The 23,755-nt window shown below is 38.6% G+C and overlaps 1 protein-coding gene across 12 annotated transcripts in view; it reads left to right on the top strand.

The window, feature by feature from the left end:
- The window catches only part of atp2b2 (ATPase plasma membrane Ca2+ transporting 2), a 1,022,617-nt gene that overhangs the window by 296,367 nt on the left and 702,495 nt on the right, over positions 1-23,755 (top strand). The gene's annotated exons all lie outside the window — the stretch shown is intronic.

Raw genomic sequence — 23,755 nt, 5'->3', positions numbered from 1 at the left:
GCAGGGACGAACTGTATGCTTGCCCTGCAGTATAAGCAGTAGCATATTTCTGCATGATGGTATAGAGACAGCTCGTCCAGAATTGTATCATGCATCTGATTTTATGTTTTGCACTAGGTATCAAATTTTACTTTGCGTTAAAAGAAAACCTAAGTGATTTTTTTTTTAAACCTGTCCTCTACTATTTCTAACAGCCAAACAGGCTAATATTTTATTAATTAAATGTATCCTGTGTACTTTTACTCCGGTGAAAAACAATTGTTTTAATTCCATTGTGGGAAAGTTTGAGTGCTTTTCCTTGTTTCATGTGATATTTCCATCTCCTGAGCCCTCTTATGCAGCATGCATTTATTTGGTGTATGCCGACAGTTGAGAGATTCTGGGCAGCATTCCATGTAACTAACCTTGTCAACTTTAATGTTGATTATTAAATGCCATATTTTACAGTAGTGCATCGGACATAAACAGATCCATAATGGCTCGATAAGAGGAATCTTCTTTTCTTGCGGCTGAGTTCACTGTGACAGGCACCTGCTATTTCGACAATTTATTTTTCTGTCGGGTATTATTATTAATTGGTAACATTTTATTATTATTTTAGTATTTTGATTAACCTTTTGATAAGTCCATAATTATGTTTTAAAATTTTACCGTGGAATTTTGGGTTTCGAAAAACATTCGATATTCTTGTTCCCTAAATTTTTCTTCAATATACACAGACATTTGCCAATAGTATATACCATCATCTTCTGTCAGAGGACAAGCAGGTAACCTGGTTCGACACCTCTGTCAGTGCCATTCATGAATAGGCCACTAGGAGATGCACAAGAGTGGGATGGCTTGTCTCACTTTCCATTCTCCCCCAACCTTCTGTGGGGAAAGGTTTCACAGCATCTTCCAAATGCTGTTCCATTTTAAACCAAATTTACCGAGGCCAGTATTAACTCATTGAGCACCAGATATCCTGTGTAATTATTCCTGTACATCATCAAATACAATGGAGGGATTGTATGCAACCAAAGACTGGGTGTTCTGAAAGCATTTCCTGGGTAAACATTAATGTTTATGTTTATCTTCTAAAGGTCCATTTATTGATCAATGAACATTCCATGCCTAAAGTTAACTGTGAATATGAACACGATCAAAAGGGAATGATCAAGAATTAATCTCGAATGTCATTCGAATATTCCGCTTGGCCTCAAATCCTGTCAGATCTGCGATAGATATTTGATGTAGGTCAGACATTGTGACGCATTGTGATTTCTAACATGTCAGATCTCGAGTACATATTCTGCACTTAGTTTGTTCCCTTTTTTATCATGCATGCCTGAAAAACCTCATCAGTGCTTGCTGGTCCTCATGGCGTAGCTGAGATTGCAAGCATGGCAATAGAGACTCACTGACCCTTGGCTATATCCTAATGCTGTGTGGCCCACAGCTAATCAATATCATCACTTCCCACCTTCTTTTGAAGGTTATTTCGAAAGAAAATGCATTTGCCCAATGAAAAAAATGCACATGGCGAGGCACTTCCAACCTCCCACAATTTAATGCCTTAGCATTGGAAAATTCAGTATACTTCTTAAAACTGCAGCATTGCAGAAGTTGGTCTGAAAAGAATCATAATTTCAAATATTTGTACCGTTTCGATGGTAAATGTAACATCAGAAAACTGTGATGGTAATCACAGTGGCCAGGATAGAGCTCCAAAATACAGTGTCTTATTTGAAAGAAGGCAAAGGTTATTTATTACCATTCTGTGGATGAAGGATATTAAGACTTGAGTAATTTTTCAGTTTGTTCGTTTGAATGCGGTTTTGGACGTGAAATCAAGTGGATGATAATAAATCTAAATAGCCTTTGAGCCTCTAATCGAGCCAGATGCTGCCCAGAAATATGCTAATCTTGACCAAAAGTCAAGTGATATTTGAAAGGGAGAGAAGGCAGACTTGACATATAACTTGAATATATATTTTTCCTTAAACAAAGTTGTTTAAAAGATTCAATTTTCGAACTTCCAAAATTATTTTGATGTTCTTTCTCATTGTCAGCTAATTTGTTCTTTCTTGAATGTTATAGTTTGAGTTGATATAGAACATCGATGACCCAGTCCTCTGTTATTCTGATCAGGAGCAGTGATACATGGTAAAGTACTGGAAAGCTATTTTATCATGATCCGGAATTTAATCTCGCCGGGTTAATGGAGCTGTTTCTGAGCCGATTCCTATTTCTGTATCCCAATTAAATTATGACAATTTCTGTGAAAAGATTTTGTCATGGTTGGTTCAGATCTTACAATCTACTGCATGATGATGCAATCAGGCTGCATGTTATGTCTCTCGAAAGGACTCTGGAGGTGAAAATAAAGCGTAATACCATTTTATTGAAATGTGGATCTGCCTAAAAATGTTAATCAAATGATATGCTTATTTCAGCATTCATGTATGTGTTCTATGGATTAAAAAGTATATGTTTTATGACATCAAAATATATTTTGCTCTGGACACAGTTCCTGCAGTGTTAATGCAAACAACCTAGAGATGGACTTTTGTAGGTGCCATTTTATGGCACTTAACCAACTTTACTTTATGGTCCATTATGGGAACACTTACACAAAGGACAACCAGCTGTATTTTCCAACATGTATCATTTATGAAAAAATATGAATGATTTAGCAAGAATGCAGATTCTAAATCCATTTGAACAGGTCTAAATTTGGAAAATCGCATGGTTTTGCATGCAGCATGGCCTTTTTGCAAGCCCATTGACGGTCTGCAATTATATGAAAATCGTCTGTAGCTTTTCCATTAGTACAGAACACAGATTATAACGAATCTATTTATAACGCAGTGCTTTATAGCACCTAACGGGAAAATTACAAAGAGAACTAATGTATTTTAATTCTGATTTCAAATATCAGACTGCTAAAAAAGTCCATTACATCAAATTCTTGATTGGAAAGTGCAACCAGGCATACAATGTGCATTTAGACATTCCACGTGACAGGCAGCACTAACAAATCTGCAGGCAAACATACCTGCACTTAACATTTTGGACCTTATGTGAGCAGATTTTTCTTTTTTTTAAAAAACAATTGAAACTTAAACAAAAGAAGTCTTGACGATGTGTAACGATAAACAGAGATCAGGGTTGAGATGCCAAAAGAGAGGTATAGTGTGAGTCGAGTTAGATGAGCTGAGCAACACAATCCAACCAATGTGAGCAACTAACTTAATCCCAAATATAGCTGCCAAAATAACATTGAGTTTATTGTGCACATTTTTATTTGGTCATGCTTCAACGTGCGGCAAGGAAGAGATACTTGTGGATTCCAAATTTGCACCTCTTGTGGGTTGATTTACACATTTGTTGTTAACTTTGTGAAGATGGCAGCCTGCCCTCAATCAAGTTCCTGAATTGGTGCTTTACTTGCCAATTAAACTCTCTGCAGGCAGTTGGGGCTGCTACTTAACAATATAATAACCACTTTGATGATAGATTCATATTCCTCCGATACAGCCCAGACCAGAAAGTGAATATCAGAAATCATGTCATCTAATTTCCTCTGGTGTAAATTGTTGCGTATTTGTAAAGTTTATTTATTTTTCTTATTTTACAGTCTTCTTTGCTTTATCGGATCTTTATCTGTTTCTTCTTTTGCACCTAATTGGACTCAAATTCACTTTTTATAAACTCTTTTGGTGATCCTGTGTTTTTTGTCCTGGTCCTTCAATGTCATTTTGTTAAAAAGATATACCACTGATTCTGTCTTTCAACAATGTTCCAGACGCCTGTTTCTTTTGCTATGGTAAAATCAGGTTGCACCTACAGCAGGAACAACTTGAACTTGCATAGCATCTGTCACAAAGTAAAACTTCCCAAGGCACTTCACAGATGAGTAATCAAACAGAATTTGATAGCAAGCAATGTGAAGCAGAGCCAGAATAGATGACAGAAAAAATTAATAATAACAAAAAACACATGAAACGCTGGAATAACCTCTTTAGTCAGAGGGTAGTAAATCTTTGGAACACATTGCCACAGAAGGCTGCGGAGGCCAAGTCAATGGATATTTTTAAGGCGGAGATTGACAGATTCTTGATTAGTATGTGTGTCAGGGGAGAAGGCAGGAGAATAGGGATGAGAGGAAAAGATAGATCAGCCATGATTGAATGGCAGAGTAGGCATGATGGGCTGAATGGCCTAATTCCTCTCCTATAACTTACTAACTTATGAATGGGTCAGGCCACATCTCTGAAAGAAGTGGATCGGCAATGTTTCAGGTTGGGGCCCATATTCAGCAGGGTCCTGAACCATAAGATTACCTATCCATGTCTTTCAGAGATGTGGCCTGACCCGCTGAGTTATTCCAGCTCTTTGTAGGTTTTTTTTGACAAACTAGAATCTGCAGATCACCATGTCTCCTGAAAGTTTTAAGAAGCTGCTTCAAGCCCAATGGCAGAAAGCTTTACGGAGTGAATTCCAGAATTTCTTGCAGAAGCTGAAGGCACAACTGTAAATGATGGAGTGAATGGATGTTTGGATTCTGCAGTGTTCAGAATTGGAGATTCACAGGGAAGCTAGGAGTTTAGTAGAACTGAAGTGGTTTATGGTGAAAGTCAAGAGGTGGTAGTAAGATGTGCTTTGGAAAGAAAGATGACAACTTTTAAATCAAGGCAATGCTTAAGTTAGAAACCAGAGGAATAATAGGTAAATGGAACAGCGCAAGTAATGGTAAATGAGAATTTGGAATTGGCACAAGTTTATAGATCACAGCGAACAGGAGCATATTAGGATGGTCATCTGGATATGAAAATAGGATGGGAGCAGGTTTCAGCTGAAATCAGTTGAGGTGAAAACAGCCTTCCTTTGTGTTCACAGGATGCATGGTCAGATAATGTCAAATAAGCTGCAAACAGTCCTTTTTGGCCTCAGACATTTGTTAGGATGTGGGGGAGAGATAGGGATTGGAGTTTGTAGCTAATCGTGCTGATAAAAGTATTAGTCTTAACAATAATAAAGTAGACACAAAATGCTGGAATAACTCAGCGGGACAGGCAGCATCTCTGGAGAGAAGGAATGGGTGACATTTCGGATCAAGACCCTTCTTCAGACTGACAATAATTTGTCAGTCTTAACAATAATTAGTTGAAGGAAATTTCTTCTCCAATATTAGATGTCAGAAGCGCAGACAGTTTAGACTCATGCATGGCAATGTTCTTTCCAATGGAAGCTGAAAGAAAAAGAGTAATTAGAGTAATTAGTGGGCAATAATGTGAGACTACAGCAAAATCTGGGACAGTATTTGGAAACAAGCTGCAATATCCCTTTGCTGGCTTCCTCTATGACAATTGGAACAACAAAAATAGATGATTATGCTACTGTCCTACATAGGTTTTCCATTTTAAAATTGTGACTATACAGAAGGCTTTAGGCACCCATTTCCTCTTATCTTTAGCTTGGCCTCATTTCTCCTGCAATGCATGGTTCATTTTCAATCTCACAGACCTTATTACCATGTCAGTCCCTCTTCTCAAAATGGTTGACTACTAAGGTTAGTGGATCACCTACATAAAGGTGTTCTGTGCTAAATATATTGATGCATTTATTTTAAGTGTCAAATGCTCTGCAGGGAATGAGGACACCAAGTAAAGAGACTGCAAGTGTGCCTGAATGTAACAGAGTTCTTGGCCTGCCATGTATATCTTTTAACAGCTCATTAAGTAGATTTTTTTCCATGCAATGAGGAATCATTTTCTTTAGAACCTATATATTGTTAATATTTTAAGTTATTTACCAATACCAATACTTATCTTTGATATGTATTAACTGAATTTCTGGGAATAGGTCCTAAATGACAATAAAAATGAAGCCCATCAACAGAATGGAAAGTAATATACGAATGGAATAGTAGAAATAATTTTCCTCAGAAATACTATCCCATAGAATAAAGGAATTGCTCACTGGATCCAAGTCTGCTGAGCGAGATTCAGCTTTAAAAAAAAATGAATTGCTCATCTGCGGGATTCACAAACCAAATTATTTTGGAGGAATTTAATGGACTAACTTGCGTAGATCATTAATTGAAAGTATCATTTGTAGTGGTTTTGTGGAGTAGCGTTTGGGGAGAAAATAAAATCTTCAACGTGTTTTAGTAATAAGGTTGAAATATATAGTCGAGTTCAAGCCTACAGTAAATATAAATGCAAGGGTCGCAGCAGTATGGCAGCCAACAACTTGTTTTGCAATGCAAGTGAGATTTGCGGAAGGTGTCACTACAAAAATGTATTGTCAACAGCTTGTCTGTGCAAAAGCTGGGCCGGTAATAGAATGCAGCGTGGGTAGTTGGTTGGTGAGCTATTGCTTGAACAGTTATATCAACAACAGTTTTCATTACTGTAAAAGGCTTTTATTATCAGACTCTTTACAGTATCCTAAATTCCATATTCCATTGGAGATAATTGAAGTGCTTAAAATGTGACGTAAAAGCAGTAGAAAAAGGAAAATTCCGCTTAAACTATTTATGATTCAGGAATTAGCAGTGTGCGAAAAGCAATCAGCTCGTTCAAAATTTCATTTTGACTTGCCAGAAAAAAATAATTGCAATAAAACCATATGCAAATCCAGTCTAACATTCATGGAATTAAATAAACACTGGCCAAAGTCATAAAAAATCTGTTTGGTATTTAGTTTTGCATTTCATTTATTTTACATAGGCTTTCTAATGGAAATGTGTTTCTTTCTGTCACAGTAATTGTGAAAGTAGAATTAATTAATGTTTCTTTCTACTGACAGATGGACAAATTAAGAATTGATCAATCTAGGAATATTTACCATTTATTGGTTTGTCCTCATTATGAATGCATTGTCCAAAATATTGTTGACTGTCTTGAGCATTGAGAAGAAATCTATCTTGTATGTGGGCCAGATAATTATATTTTCCTGAGTAATGTTAATTAAATGCTCTTCAATTAATCAGTGTGCATCTTGCATTGCGTTCCCTTAGCATTCAAGTTTGTCTCTTTGCTTATTTCTCTGCGTACTTCACCAAGTATTATAATACAGGCATTACAATTTGCAGTATGCCAAGTATACTGCCAAGAATGATAATTCTATATAATTAGTTTGAGGCATAGCTTTCCTTGACTTTTCTGCCATTCAGGGATTCAAAATACAGAGTGAATGCATGCAAGTAAGCTGTGATGCTATGTGGAAGTTCAAGATGGAGTTTTACTGTGATGGGAACACCAAGGACTGTGTGGATTTGCAAATGACAGTGTGTCCATTGGGTTTCATATTCATGGAATCACGAGATGAAACTGTGCTGCTTTTCAGGAGTTTAAAAAAATGTTCTCCAATTAGTCCCATTTCCTTAATCATTTTCTCATTGTCTGTATTTCTTGTTTTTGCCTTGAAGTATTTATCTGATTCCTTTTTCAAAGCTACTATTGAATCTGTTTCTGGCATCCTCCTGCATAAAACCTTGCTTTGGTCAATAATTGAAGAAATAACCAACAGCCAACTTTGAAGCTCAAAATTTTCAGTCAAGCAGCAAAAGCAGCAGTAAATACAGGTGACCTTTCAAAAGGTCTGAATGAATGATGAGGAAATTGTCAAAATGTATTTATATTACAAATAGAATGCTGTTATTTCAGGAATGGAAATCTGAAATAATAGTTTATTTGTTCCGTGATGTATCTAAAGACCTTGCTGGATATTGGTGACCTATTTTTCGAACTTCATTAATTCTGATTATATCACCAAGGACATTCAATAGAATTAGATGATAATCAGTCTTTTGGATTTAATTATAACAACCTTCAATCTCTCATCCTCCATTCATTGAAGTCATTCTCCAAAACTGTACTAAATTAGATGTTAAGATTACATTTAGTAAAGTGCATTAATCCATAAATTTACTCCGAACAAGGATATTTCAGGGGAGAAAAAGGCAACAGAACTCCAAAAATAAATTATTTCGCTTTTGTTAAAAAGGATTAAAGGTTGTGCAAAGAAACCCAAAATTTAATTGCATGGCAGTAGTTTAACAATATCAGATACAAGTTTGATTAGGGCCATTACACATTCTCACAAAATTTAGTTTTGTGAGAACTTATTTTTTTATTATTGCTTACTCTAATTAAAAGGTTCCAATGACTGTTTTCATAGCAGAAATTGTTCCATTGAGCAGTGCAAAAAACAGTACATTCTTGATCTTTTTTGAAATGCTTTAAAGTAAAAATTTTCATGTTAGACGACCCAGTAGCAAAAATAGCCAGCAATAGAGAGCCAATTAATTTTACTGATGATCATGATATATCTTCCCACTGTTAGTGCATGTGGACTAAATGTTATATAGCACCAAACTTTACTGCATAGCATATTTGCATTATATTATTGTATATTTGGAAAGGACTATAGAGTTTTATCTGTCAATTAGTAAATTAGTGTTATCCAATTAAAAAATATTTCCAGGCCTACGATGTTCTCAGCTCAGCCGCCAAAAAAAGTAAAAATTTAGTTTGAAATCAATTTTTACTGGCAGTCATTAAATATTGATTTAAAATCCCATTCCTTCCTTTGCTTCATTGATGTAGTGGTAAAGCTTGGACTGCATGACGTCGAAATTCATTGCAGGTAGGCAATGACTTCTCCCCAGTCCTTCTGTCTGAATCTGGAAATGTCACCTTTAGGAATCAGTGGCTCGTAAACTGAGTAAAACATAAATCATCTTAGCATCTACCCTGTGGGATTTTTAATTGACTGCCAAACTTGTTTTTTTTATTCTTGATTTTATCTTTTGTTGTCTCCTTCCTTCACCCTTTATATGCCCAAACTCTTTACTGCAGCCAAGGAACATCCTCCAACAAGGAAGATCTGCAGGTTTTTTTTCAGACAATACATCTCTCTAAATTAATAGTACTGCACGTAATTGGTGGAACATGAATACAAAAGATGACACAAGGTGCTGTAGTAACTCATCCGGTCAGGCAGCATCTCTGGAGAAAATGGAAAGGAGTCAGTTCCCGACCCAAACAATTCCTCAGTCTATGTTCTCCAGAAATGATTTTTTTTGATAAACCAGCATCTGCAGTTCTTTGTTTCTAAGTGGATTCAATAGAGTCAGAGCAGCTGCCTGCACATATCCCCAAAGGTAGCACTCTGATTTGTGTAATCAATGCAGTCTCAGCTGGAATGTGATAAAATCTGAATGTACACTCACAAAGTCCAATTAACGTTTTCAGAAATGCATTGATTAGTCAAGAAAGGCAAGCATGGATTTGGTCGGGGAAGTTTGTAGGTGAATAACTTCAGTTGAATCTTTTGAGATCAATAAGAGGATTTATAAAAGAAGCACAGAAGAAGCAAACTATATAGATTTTGGCACGGTCCCACACGACACTTTGTTCAGAAAGTAAAAGTCTATAGGAATTGTAAATGACAAATTGAATCAAAATTGACTTTGTGACAGGAAGCAAAGGATTCCAGTTGTTGTGTATTTTCATGTTGTTTACCTTTGGGTTCTGCAGAGCACTTTTCCATGTCCCCTGACTATATGATTATCCAGTTTATTGATGGATGGGGCAACAGTGAGTAATGCTGGCATTTATTGTCCTTTCCCAACTGCCCCTAAATTGTGGAGGAGATGGTCGTTAACCAAATGGAACATGGACACCAGGTTAGAAGACTGTGTCCTTCCCAAAAGTACATTAGTGAACCAAAGATGGTTTTAATAACAATTCATTTTGGGTCAAGTCAAGTTGAGTTTATTGTCAGTTGCACAATTGTGGTGAGGTACAGGTACAAGGTAAACCTTGTTTGCCATTGTATCACTGCAACATAGGTTTACATGAAAGCACAAATTATACAGAAATCCATTGACTAAGATCCATTGTCTTTGCTGAGATTTAATCATTTGAATTGAAATGAGCCAGTTGCCATGGATGGTTTCAAACTTGTATTTCAGGATCAATGATCTAAACCAATATTTTCACTTCAATGCTCCATTTCTCACAATAATGAAGTATAAATAATTCAGATTTAAATGTAGTTTGAGAATTTTTTGAGAAAATACCCAAATTAGCAAGGTGGATGATCATGAAGGTATGCTGTAGATTATTGGAAAAAAATCAATGGATTGGTCTTGTAGACGGAGAGTACTTAATCGATTTTGATCCATGGAAATACGCATGGTAATTTTGATGAAAACAGGGGATAAAATGCATTATTTACGGTAGGATGCTGAGAGAAAGAATGTGTGCACAAGCTCCTGAAGGGAAATAGTTTAGATAGCTAAGACTGAATACTTTATTCGAAGTGTTTTAGAATGCATAAGTGAAAAAGGTTCTGCTGGATAGAACGGTAGTAAGCCCACAAAGTACTGGGCACAGTTCCAATCTCCACCATTCTGATTGCATTAGAAAGGGAACTGAGGAGGTTTGAGGATGTTGCTCATCTTGTAGAAAGTTAACCATGTGGAAATACTGCACAGAATGTTTTTGTTATCTTTGGTCTAGAGAATGCTAAGGGGAAATGTAATTACGCTGTATAAAATAAGGACAAATCTATTTAGAGTGCAATGGAAGGACTGATATCCCTTAGATGGGAGCGAGAAAAGTGAATTCATGCAGTAGGCATGACAGTATAGTACTCACTGCCAAAGCTCCTGCACCATCTGAAAACAAGTTATTTAATTATGCACTTCAAATGTTGTACTGTACAAGGCATTGACCATGAATTGGAAAGAAGGAATTGGTCTTTAATTCTGTGGTCTTGCCCAAATTCATCTATTGCAGTAATGCACTAATTCAACAATGGTACATATAAGTCCAGACTCTCACACCTCCGTTGTTTCTGATCCACGGTTCTCCATCACAGATTACTGTGGTAATCTAAATTTGGGAAAGAAATCAGGAATATTTGACATCCATTTGAATTCAAAGAATGTGTGCAATATTTATTATAACCAGATGACTAGCCCATCATAATTTCAACATGTAGGATAGGAAACAGTACAAGCTTTTCTGCTGACAGCACATCTTGAAAATGTAAGCTTGGGGAAAGCAAATGAGGGACAAAACTACCACAAGAGACACAAAAAGGTGGAGTAACTCAACGGGTCAGGCAGCATCTCTGGAGAGAAGGAAGGAGCTCGGCCTGAAATGTCACCCATTCCTTCTCTCCAGAGATGCTGCCTGTCCCGCTGAGTTACTCCAGCTTTTTGTGTCTATCTTTGGTTTAAACCAGCATCTGCAGTTCCTTCCTACACACAAGAGACAAGGATGTTCTGTGAAAATTATATGACATTTCCCTGAGAGAGGCATTTCCAATTTCAAATCATGAATAGATAAAGCATTGAGAAAAGGCAGATCCATCTGTACAAAATAGAGAAACTACTCTCTTATTATCTCATTCCTCTGTTGATGCTACGAATAGAATCTCTTTTGATGTCTCATAGTAGAATGAAAAGTCAGAAAAAATAAATTACTTCATGAAGGAGATGGAAGTAGATGAACAGCTTTCACTCTCATCTTTCTGTTGCAGTTTAAACCCCCACAATACCATCCCAGGCCACCCCCACCTCCCCCCCACATATTCAGTGAGAGCTTTGGCAATATCCATGAGCCAGGCAGTATCCACATTTGAACCCATTGTTTTATCTGCATTATAAGAAATAATTCAGATGTGCCTTCGCCAAAGGTTTCATGAACTGAGAACTTGTGCCTATTAAAAGCCAACTGTTTCACATCCTGCCTCCTGCCTACCCTTCCACTCTTTAGACTCATTCATGATGAGTAAGAGATATGTTGGTTTGGACTGTGCACAAAATTTGTTTTTGTTGGTATTACTTGCCTGAAATTACTTCTGTGGAATCTGGAAAACCGTTCTATTTTCTCCTTAGGTGCAGTTACAAAGCTCTGAATGGGAGCAGTTCCTAATCCCCACGATGAAGGGTTGTAGGTTAGTTACAACAAACCCTACTCACAAAATAACATTTAAAGGGACATATTTTTTCAATTGGCAATGACCTATCTCCAGATTTAAAAAATCATTAAACATGGGAAATAATTAAAAACATATTTTCAACAAGTACAAAAACTAAAGCTGCTCAAAAACCCTTCAAATAACAACAAATAAATAAACCTCAAATAATTGAAAACCTTACTTTTTTTTCTCACAGACTAGCAGTCTCCATGTGTAAGTCGATGGAGGATTTTAGAGCCAGTTTTCTCAACATAAATATTAGAGAATTTTAGCACTGGGAAATGACTAGTGCTGTCACTAAATTGGGACTCTATGGCAGTGTCCAGAAATTACGATGGAGGATTTACGAAAACCCAGTCTGATCATATCTGCAGTGAGGGCTTCACAAGAGTCTGCAGATGTTGGAATCTGAAGCCAAAAAAGAAAAGATGCTGGAGCAATTCAGTGGGACAGCCCTTGTCTTGGGTCTGACCTTTTTTATCTAGACTCAAAGATTACAGGAGCTGAGGTTAGGTGAGGAAGAGAAGGATGAAGACTGCAACATGACTGAGAAATGATAAATGGAGAACAAAAGGTTGTCAGATTCTGGAATTTGATCGGAAAGGAAGGTGAAGAATGGAACTGAATAAGCGAATGGTGGCAGATAGGAACAGTAGTGGGGGGAGCAGGTGAGCCGTGGGGGTGGGGCAGATCCAGTTGTAAGAGTGTTTGGGTAAGGGTCAGTTGAAGTGGGGGGGAGGTGTGGGAAGAAACGGGGTGAAACAATGATCCGACTCTGATCAGAAGATGTTGGCAATTGTGTACAGGCCAGGTGAAATGCACCAAGAATCTTCTATATGGAGATTGTGAATTGGTGAAAAGTGAAAGCATTTGAATTTCATGCTCAACCAACTGGTGAAGATAATGAAATCTCCTTAATAAACGACAAACCTGGATCCAAATCAATGGTAGTCACCTGAAACCTACTGAAGGAATTAATTTAAGATTCCATAATTAAGGGATGGTTATGGGTTTACTTTGTATCATTGTAAGTTTTTAATGATAGGTATTTATACAATTTTGGCTCAGACAAACATTCGAATTGGAAACAGGAACTGATCACCTGGTTTCTTCAGTCTGTTCCAGCATTCAATCAGTTTGATTGAAAGATGGAAAGATTCGGCATGGAAACAGGCCCACTAATCCACACCAGCTTACACTTGTTCTCTGTTATCCCACTTTTGCATCCGCTCCATGCACACCATGTGCAATTTACAGAGATCAATTAACCTGGTTGTTGAACCGACTGGGTGAGCAAGTTGAATGAATGCAGATATGTTGGAGGATTAAAGGCTGGATGAGACTGCAGACTGCAGAGGAGACTGGAAGGTCAAAGTCATGGAAGAATTTGGAGTTGGACAGATACCTCGGGGGATTTTACATTCAAAGAATCTGCAGAGAAATATAGGCTGTGGAAGAATTTGAAATCATGTTGAAAATGTCAAAATCAAGGTGTTGATTAGCCAGAAGTCAGTGGCCAGCAAGCACAGCAATAATGATAAACACTTGACATGAATGAAGATGAAGGCCATAGAATAGCACAACTTGCAAGAACTCTGACATCAATAATAGACCTGGTGGAAGTATTTAATTAAATATTGTTGTTCACTAACTTTGATGAGAAAGAATAACATTCTAGTAAGCCTGTATTAGTTGTATTGTTAAAGTCAATGTTGAAAATACAAATGCCATTTGAGATGTTGTCTCTAATTAGAATCCCGATCATGGCTCGAGGCCACAATAGACTATTGGATAATTTTTGGTCTTCAGAAGCCGTCAGTGCCAACATTTTGAATCCACTACACCCTAGTTTATTTTCTTTTCCTCCACTTTGCTGGCACTTGCAGTTCGTGTTCTTTATCAACCTTTTAAATGTCGGTACAGTTGCTGAGTTATATACAGGTCACCTTTTAGATTAAGCGCATTGTGTGTATTTGCTTCATCTGACCGACCTTTTCCACAAACACTGAGAGTGGATGAGGCAGCACTTCAAGCAAGGAATGAGTAATAGCTTTTGAGTGGATGCCCCTTTGCTGATTATAATTTACATGAAATTATAACTGATAATAAAACTGATGTCCAAGTGGCTGAAAAACAGTTTGCTCAGAAAATGTTTTTGTACTGAAGGCTGTGCATTAAACTTAGTATTAAAAAATATAGTTTATTGTGCATCTGGAAATGTTATCCATAATGAACATTAAACCTGTTGGTTCTTCAAGAAGGGCGTAGGTGAGTAGAGTATGTGTTTTTAGTAAGTGTGTGGCACATTGGTCATACGAGGATGTTGCCAGGACTAGGGGGACTGAGCTAGAGGAAGAGGTTGAGTAGGCTGGGACTCTATTCTTTGGAGCGCAGGCGGATGAGGGGTGATCTTGTAGAGGTGTATAAAATCACGAGAGGAATAGATCAGGTGGATGCACAGAGTGTCTTGCCTCGAGGACCAGAGGACATAGGTTTACGGTGAAGGGGAAATGATTTAATAGGAATCTGACGGATAATCTTTTCACACAAAGGGCGGTAGGTGTATGGAACGAGCTGCCAGAGGAGGTAGTTGAAACAGGGACTATCCCAACATTTAAGAAACAGTTAGACAGGTACATGGATAGGACAGGTTTAGAGGGAGATGGACCAAAAGCGGGCAGGTGGAACAGATGTAACTGGGACATGTTGGCCGGTGTGGTCAAGTTGGGCCGAAAGGCCTGTTTCCATGCTGCATCACTCTATGACTCTATAATAGATTTCCTGTTTTAATCATAAAATCACTAACATTTTTGTGCACATATAAACAAAAACCTTCTAAACAAATGACAATTCACTTGTTCTAATACTGACTGCGATCTGTGCTGTTTGCCTAAAATAATGCATCCATTTGGTGTATTTCCAAAATGTAGTCATGTTTAGAAACTGATGACAGAGACAGAACAGAAATAAATTAAGCATTGAGTTTATGAAGCCAAAAGAAACCCAAAACTTCATTTTTCAACGTGCTGTGAAAGAAAAAATGGTTCATTGAAGCATTTGACCCAAGTGTAAAGAATGTATAAGTGATTTCAGGGAAGAAACAAATTCATTGTTTGGAGTAATAATTTCACTGTTGGTTCAATTGATAATAGAGTGAAGTCAAAGCTTAAAAATTCACCAACAATTTATTTGCCACTGACAGATAATCTTTCAACAGTATTCAGTGACTTTAATCCAAAACATTTATTCGTTGATCTGCCATGGTGTTACTCACAGATAGAAATTGTTTGCTTTTCATCCTGTAATTGTGTCTTGGTCAGATCCTATGCCTCTAGCTTTTTTTGTTTATTTTCCACTCTCTTCGATAACGTCTGGTTCTCGCTCAATTTGTTCATTTTTGTTCTGTATTTCATATAACTGAAGTTAAAAAGTTAATAATAGTTTTCATGTTTTGATTTGATTTACCAACAGAAAATAGGATTTCTGGGAGGCTGTGATTTGTGGGATGTGGTGGCAATTGCACTGGGCCATGACTGTTCATAATCAATATTGATGAGTTGTATGAAGGTATCAAGTGTAATAAATCCAAATTTGCTTATGATATACAATGTTAGGTGGCAGTGTAGATGCAAAGGAAATGGTGCTAGTGCAGGAATCTTGCCCCAGGATGGAAGGCCACTCTTGATCTCACTGAATTTGGACTTTTCAAAATACTGGACACGTTTTGGGAAGTTTTCTTAAAACCATGGTCTACTTGCAACCATTCTAAATGTAATCATTCTTTTTGAAAAGTTAATTAAAAAGTAAATGCAACAAATGCTGAGGTAGTCAGAAATATTAAATTCAGGTAAATTCTAACAGCTCAGTCAGCATTGTGGAGTGGAAAGTAGAGTTGATGTTTTAAAGACTTTTTTTATCATTATTGGGAAAAGATTAAAAAAAGGAGAGATGATGGAGCAGAGTAAATAAAGCAGGGTGCTTGTGATTATGTGAAGAGGCTGGGTGACTAGTAGTTATGCTGTTGACTAAGATGGGGCAACGCATTACAGCATTTAGGACTCGATACTGAATTCGGCTGCTGCAGGTAATCTGCCACTGACTTTAATCTCACATTTCCAGCATTCATTAGATTTTCTGGTGCAGGCAACTCCTGGCTTCCATGGTAGAGATGGGGGTGGGGGCGGATGGGGGTAGTGGGGTGGGGCTGGTAGGTTGTGTTCCTAGAAAATGGTCCGCATTGTAATTTTCTGTGATGCAAACCACATTATCTGCACATTCATCAAGGAATGTGAGTTGAAGAAAAAAAATTGTTGATTGATTTATTTTTTGGTCATGCAATTTGTGTGTGCAAATTTTATACTGCATCTTAAAATTTTGGGTGGTGATTTGTGAATTCTGTTTGCGTAAATTTCCATTAGCCGAACAGCCATACATTTTGGGTCGTCTGTATTTAAGATCTCTTTCATTTGCTACGTGTGCCTGCTGGAGGCTCTATTATATACTGGTTGTGCATACCTATACGGTTGGTCCCACTGCATGCCTTACTCTACTGCTCCTTATCTACCACAGGTATTTCCTTTTTGTTCTTCCTGCTCCATCCCCACAACATCAACACCACCACCCCCCATGGCCCCCACCCCCATGCACCACACCCCCACCTGCCTCAACAACCCCATCTGAGATTTTTCTGCCATTTTGAAATATTGAATATCTAATTTCCAATTCCAAGGGAATCGATCTGAAACATTAACTCCTTTTGCTTTCTTTCTCGATGGTTCCATGCTTCCCTTCTCTGCTTTTCTTCTATGCGGTTCCCTTCTATGCTATTGCTATGCTTCTATGCTTTCTTATTTCTAACGGTATTTGTTTCCATCATTAAAAATGTTTTAGAATTTTCAATATTTTTGTTGCAAATGATTAATTCTACAGAGCAAAGAAATAAAAGAATCAAATCAGATTATCTGCACAAAGAAGGGATAGAAGCCCCTCATTTGAGTCGCCCTGGCTTATTTTTCTTAAATCATCTTGGCCTGGCAAACTTGGGTTAGGACTGCATGGTTGTTTTACCATTTCCCCAGTAGAATAGATAGGAATGAAATATGAACGGGATTCACTGTGAGGCAGCACCCATAGTTTGATGTTTCCCAAATGCTGTCTTTACTGAAGATGATTTGTTGCTCTACAGAAAATGTATTTTAATTTTACTGTTTGCATTGCTAGAGGAGTTGTTTTGGGATCTAAATTCGGTCTACGTGTTTAATGATCGAAGTCTTCAGTCGATAAAGCCTGCTACATCTGACGTTCCCAAATGGTTTTCCCTCCATTCTCGCTATTGCGTTAACTGGGTCATTGAAATGAGTGCATTGATCTTCGTAACAAGGTTAACGCAGATGAATGCTGCAAAAAATGTGCTTGTAGGTTAATTGTTACTGTAAAATTATCCACTAATGTAGGTAAGTGGTAAAAATAATCAAGAGGGTGGGATTGGTGGTTGTTTGACGTATGGGAGAGAATAAATTGCAGGAATAATAAGGGGAGGAATGGAACTGATGGGATGGCTCTGCTGGGGACTGGCAAGGACCCATGGGATTTTATAACTTCCATGTCTTAATAAGTAATTATTTAACGATTTGTGCTCCAGGGGAAAAAATTCAAGAGGGATGCTGAGCCGACATCAAACAATTAATTCTCTCATCTCACAATGAAATTAGTGATTTATCTATATATTGGATTTTAAGTTCAGGCTATCAGTATCCAAGGTACAGCTTCCAAAAGGACACAAATGGAGATTACATCCTTCAGAAGAAGCAATGCGAAGCATTAAAAATGGATTTTGAGAGGCTAAGAAATATTAGAGTTTAAAGTTTCAAAGAACATCTGAAAAGTTGTGTCAGAGTACCTTCCATCCAAACGTTAGTGCCAATGACATCAATCCACTTTGATACCTGTTTTATAAGGCTTAATCAGAGTAATTCAATATCTATTTAAGATTACTGCATGTATCAAATAAACATGGAAGGTTAACCTCATGCTTGTTCAAATGCACATGCAATTACAAATTCTACTTTTGGTTTCTTAGCATCTGTAACTTGTCAAGATGCCTCCTGAAAAGATGTTCCATAGATTCTCACTCCTTATTCGTCAGTTTTAAATTAGTTACCCGCATGATCTCGTGAAGTTTTGAAAACAATTTTTTTTAAACTGAAGTATAACAAATTGAGATTGCACAGATCTCGGTTGCATGGTTTACAGTTGACCTTTTTTAAATAAAATAATCTTTTTGTTTAATGTTGGTCAGGATATGGGCTGTTGATGCCAATCCAGCTTTCCCAGGTCAGGATGAGCACTGCTTGGTTGCAGGGAAAATCTGCTGCTACTCTGTTGCAATTTCCACCCAAGCTCAAAATATGTTTCAATTCTCATTTCAATTTTATTCTAACTGGTAATGCTGACAATGGATTGGCATGAGTGAGGATGTTGAAATAACTGGCTCTGGGAAAGATGGTAGGTGGTCACCTAGGTGTGCATTCCTAGCACACACCCTTTGCCATAGGTGGACTACTAACACTCTCAAGCATAGGTCTACAATACAGAGGTCACAACTGTAGAAACTATCCCTGCTGTGGCACAATCTTAACATCAATATGCTTGCACAGGACTAACCACAGATTGCTTGGCCAGTGATTTTTATGCCCAATAAATGGGTTTATGTGGCAAGCAAAAACATGCGTCTAGTTCCAGTGTGAGCTCTGTTTCTCATTATATTGATTAAGGTGAAGATACAGGTGGGGAAAAAAACCCAATTATAAAAAATATACAGCAAGATATCAAGATATTAAAGATGCTGTAATTGTGAACTTTGACGAAAGAAGAAAAACATTAACAGCAGAGGGTGGTGATATTTTGCGTAAAGCTCTTAAAACAGTCTAAACAACTTTTTATCATTGTTTCTTCTTACGATCTATTCATTCCAGTGCTGAGTAAATTATTGGTTCTCGCGTTGAAAGGCTCATGTTAATCACTGCTATTTGAAAGGACCTCTGGAAACGACTGATCTTAGACCTGATGCACTGAGTACAGGTGAGTTCAAGCAAGGAAGGAATACACTTGGGGGTGGGGGTTCCAGATGCAGCTGGAACAATGATTTCTGGCCACTCCACCCTGGCACAGTTCCAGCTAACGTTCAATTGCTCGTGAACAAGCCTGAAGAGCTTGGAGTCAGGCTGCTGCTAAAAAGTGGAGATCAGAGACTGCGTGTTTGTTTTACTGAAACACGTCTCACCCCCTGTCTCACCTGACTCTGCTGTACACCCTGAGGAATTCTCCATTTATAGTATTGACTGTACAGAATGTTCTGGCAAGGGAAAAAGATGGAGGCATCTGCTTTTTGTTCAATGTATTGTGATGATCTTGCCTCAATTCTCTTTCTCTGACATGGAATACTTGTTTATAAGATGCTGTCCCCCTTGTCAGTGGCTTAAGTACCATCCCATGCCAATGCCAAAGAGGCACTGGATGAATTATTATCTGTTGTCAACTTGCTAGAGACAGTGAACGCTCATTGTTAGCAACTTCAATCAAGCTAACTTCATGAATGTACTCATCAAATGTCATCAGCATATCTCCTGCCCTATGATTAGTGTTAATGTCCTGGATTGCAGCTCCACCACCATCAAGTATCGCAATCATTCCATCCCTTGCTCTCATTTCAGCCATTGTGATTGTCTGTTGGTGCAGTATCTGCTGGCTGACAGTTCCACACTGAAGCGTGAGACACCATTGAAAAGAATAATACCGCAGTGTTCTGTAGAAGCTGATCGTCTACTTCAGGGCTGCCTTGAATCTGGATTGGAACCTGTTCAGAACCATGTAGAAACATAGAAAAATAGGTGCAGGAGTAGGCCATTCGGCCCTTCGAGCCAGCACTGCCATTCAATATGATCATGGCTGATCATCTAAAAGCAATACCCTGTTCCTGCTTTTTCCCCATATCCCTTCTTGATTCCTTTAGCCCTAAGAGCTAAATCCAACTCTCTCTTGAAAACATCCAGCGAATTGGCCTCCACCGCCTACTGTGGCAGAGAATTGCGCGGATTAACAACTGTCTGGGTGAAAGTTTTTTACCTCATCTCAGTCCTTAATGGCCTACCCCTTATTCTTAAACAGTGATCCCTGGTTCTGGACTCCCCCAACATTGGGAACATTTTTCCTGCCTGTCCAACATTGCCTGTCCAATTCTTTAAGAATTTTATATGTTTCTATCAGATCCCTTCTCATCCTTCTAAATTCCAGTGAATGCAAACCCAGTCAACCCATTCTTCATGTGTCAGTCCCACCATCCCAGGAATTAACCTGGTGAACCTACGCTGCACACCCTCAATAGCAATAATGTATTTCCTCAAATTAGGAGAACAAAACTGCACACGGTACTCCAGGTGTGGTCTCACCAGGGCCCTGTACAACTGCAGTAGGACCTCCTTGCTCCTAAACTCGAATCCTCTCGCAATGATGGCCAAATGCCATTAGCTTTCTTCACTGCCTGCTGTTCCTGCATGCTTACGTTCAGTGACTGATGTACAAACACACCCAGGTCTCGTTGCACCTCCCCTTTTCCTAATCTGACACCATTCAGATAATAATCTGCCTTCCTGTCCTTGCCATCAAAGTGGATAACCTCATATTTATCCATATTATACTGCATCCCCTTGCCGTGCATCTGCCCACTCACACAACCTATTCAAGTCAACCTGCAACCTCATAGCATCCTCATCGCGGCTCACACTGCCACCCAGCTTTGTGTCATCCTCAAACGTGGAGATGTCACATTTAATTCCCTCGTCTAAATCATTAAACTATATTTTAAATAACTGGGGTCCCAGCACCGAGCCTTGCAGCACCCCACCAGTCACTGACTGTCATTCTGAACAGGACCCGTTAAATCCTATTCTTTGTTTCCTGTCTGCCAGTTCTCTATCCATGTTAATGCCCTACCCCCAATACTATGTGCTCTAATTTTGCACACTAACCTCTTCTGTGGGACCTTGTCAAAGGGTTTTTGAAAGTCCAGATACACTACATCCACTGGCTCTCCCTTATCCATTCTACTTGTTGCATCCTCAAAAAATTCCAAAAGATTAGTCAAGCATGATTTCCCCTTTATATATCCATGCTGACTTTGTCCGATCCTGTCACTGCTTTCCAAATGCGCTGCTATAACATCTTTAATAATCGACTCCAGCATCTTCCCCACTACCGATGTAAGGCTAACTGGTCTATAATTCCCCGTTTTCTCTCTCCCTCCTTTCTTAAAAAGTGGAATTACATTGGCTACCTTCCAGCCCACAGGAACTGATCCAGAGTCAAGAGAACATTGGAAAATGATCACCAATGCATCCATGATTTCTAGGGCCACTTCCTTGAATACTCTGGGATGCAGACCACCAGGCCCTGGGGATTTATCTGCCTTCAGGCCCTGGGGATTTATCTGCACTTCATACAGCCTGAATGAGTATACCTCAGTCGCCACTGGTTCCGTCAAGAAATCCATTGATAAAAGACATTTAGGATCTATCCTACACAGAAACCTTCAATGAAGAGGGAGAGTCACTCTCTGCTAAAGTCCAGATCTGAAAAGGTCAAGATTGATGATTCCCCACTTGGAAGATCACAAGGTTATCGTGGATGCCAAGAGAGGTTCCCAAATCAAGCTAAAGTCTCGATTTAGTCAAATGGATGGCAGGCGATTGTGGCAGGACCTGAATACCATCACTAACTACAAGCTGAAATCAGGAGGTGATCTCTGGCAATTATGCATGTCTAATGGATAGCTTAATGCATGTTAATTTCCTTTTGAGTGGGCAAACTAAGTTCCACTTGGCCGCATCTTCCCCCTCCCCCTTTGCCTTATCTGATGCAGCTCGGTGGCAGAGATCAGACCTGCGTTCACATGGATAAACTGTTGGAAAACGACCAACAGGATGGAATCGCTGGACGGGTTCCGAAATCGTGTGCCAAACAAATAATCACAGTCTTCACTGTCATCATCAATCTCTCACTACACCAGTTTTCTGTCTCCTTCTGCTTGTCATTGCAAGGAGTCTCCTTAGCTTCATCTCCCAGTGGCCAAAGAAGGCCCCCAGAATTCAATGCAGATTCTGCCCATCATTTGCTTTATCTTGCACGTTATTCCCTTCATCGTGTATCTGTACTCTGTAGATGCCTCTCTTGTCCTCATGTATTGTCTTTCCACTGACTAGATAGCACGCAACAAAAGCTTTCCACTGTACCATGGTACACGTGACAATAAACTAAACTCAAACAATAAAAAGAGGGAGCTGAATCAACCATTATACACGGTGTTTTTGGACATCACAAAATCCTTTCGTTGGATGGCCAGACCTCAAAGGCTGGATGCCTGACGACAGCAAATTTCTGAAATAAGCATTCTACTCTGAGCATCAATCCCAGAGGGGCAGAGAAAACACTTCAAGACATTCTTCAAAGCTTCCTTGAAAACTATCTAACAGCCTCAATACTGCTCAGACAGTTGGAGGAGCATCCAAGAAGGTGCGAACTGTTTCGATTTCTCCAGTAGCACATGAAAGGTTAACCCAAATAGCAGAAGACCTGTTCAGTCCTGTCTCACTTCTTCGGAGTCTGCAGTTGACTTTTCCTATTTATTAGTCACTCTTATTATCCAAAGAACTTAAATTGAAACAAGATATCCTTGACCCTGAGAAACTAACTCTAGAAAGCAGACACGCCGTGGCAGGAATACACATCAAGATTACTTACAGGGATAAAAACAGAAAAGGCTGCAAACACTTGGCTGGTCAGGCAGCATCTGTGGAGAGAAAGAAAACAGATTTTTTCAGGTTGTCATGTTTTCTGGAGGAAACCAACATATCAAGGCACGACTTAGACAGAGGGAAAATGAATGAGGTCAGATGAAGGAGAGATTAAAAATAGCACTGAACTTTGAGAACTCCCTTATGTCTCCCGATAAATTAACCAAGATTAACAAGCCTTCACCACCCTCCCTCAGCCAAGGGTATTTGTCACATCCAGTCTCTTTGGTCTCCACCCGAAGCGGACATTTTGTTTGTTCTCTTTAACTTTAATCTCTGTATCTTTGAGCATATTTGATTTCTAACTTTTCTTGACTGATGAATGGTCATTGACCTGAAGCATTAATTCCATTTTTCGATCTAAAATACAGCATGACTGCTGATTATTTACAGTACCTTCTGATCATATTTTGGATTTGCAGCACACAGAATGCATTGCTCTTCGATTATTGTTTAAAGGGATGATTATTCAGAACATTTATTAAGGTCATGCTGCTGATTTTAATGTTGATATCAGAATGCCTTTGTGCTTCCTTTGTCAAAAGCAATTTTCAGAAGCAGGAGCTACTTTTTCCAGTAATGCTTAGTGTGATCATTTCATGTTTACAGATTAGCTGCTGTTTTCTAATTATTTTGCTGCTGCTTATTAACCTTTGGTCATTTTAGCACTTTTAAAATCAGTGCAGAGTTCACGTTGTCTGCTTAGTATAAGATTTTGCTGTTGGTGTGCTCAAGTTGCAGATTACCCCGTTAATGGATTAGCTGATAGGATTATCATTGGGACTGGCAACAGAGGGGAGCAGTAAAGGTCAGAAGTGAGAGTAGAATTAGGCCATTCGGCCCATCCTCCGTCATTCAATCATGGCTGATCTATCTCTCCATCCTAACCCCATTGTCCTGCCTTCTCCCCATAACCTCTGATA

This window comes from Rhinoraja longicauda, chromosome 17 (genome assembly GCF_053455715.1).
Source record: "Rhinoraja longicauda isolate Sanriku21f chromosome 17, sRhiLon1.1, whole genome shotgun sequence".
Classification (NCBI taxonomy): domain Eukaryota; kingdom Metazoa; phylum Chordata; class Chondrichthyes; order Rajiformes; family Arhynchobatidae; genus Rhinoraja; species Rhinoraja longicauda.
This window is presented reverse-complemented; position numbering and strand designations above follow the sequence as displayed.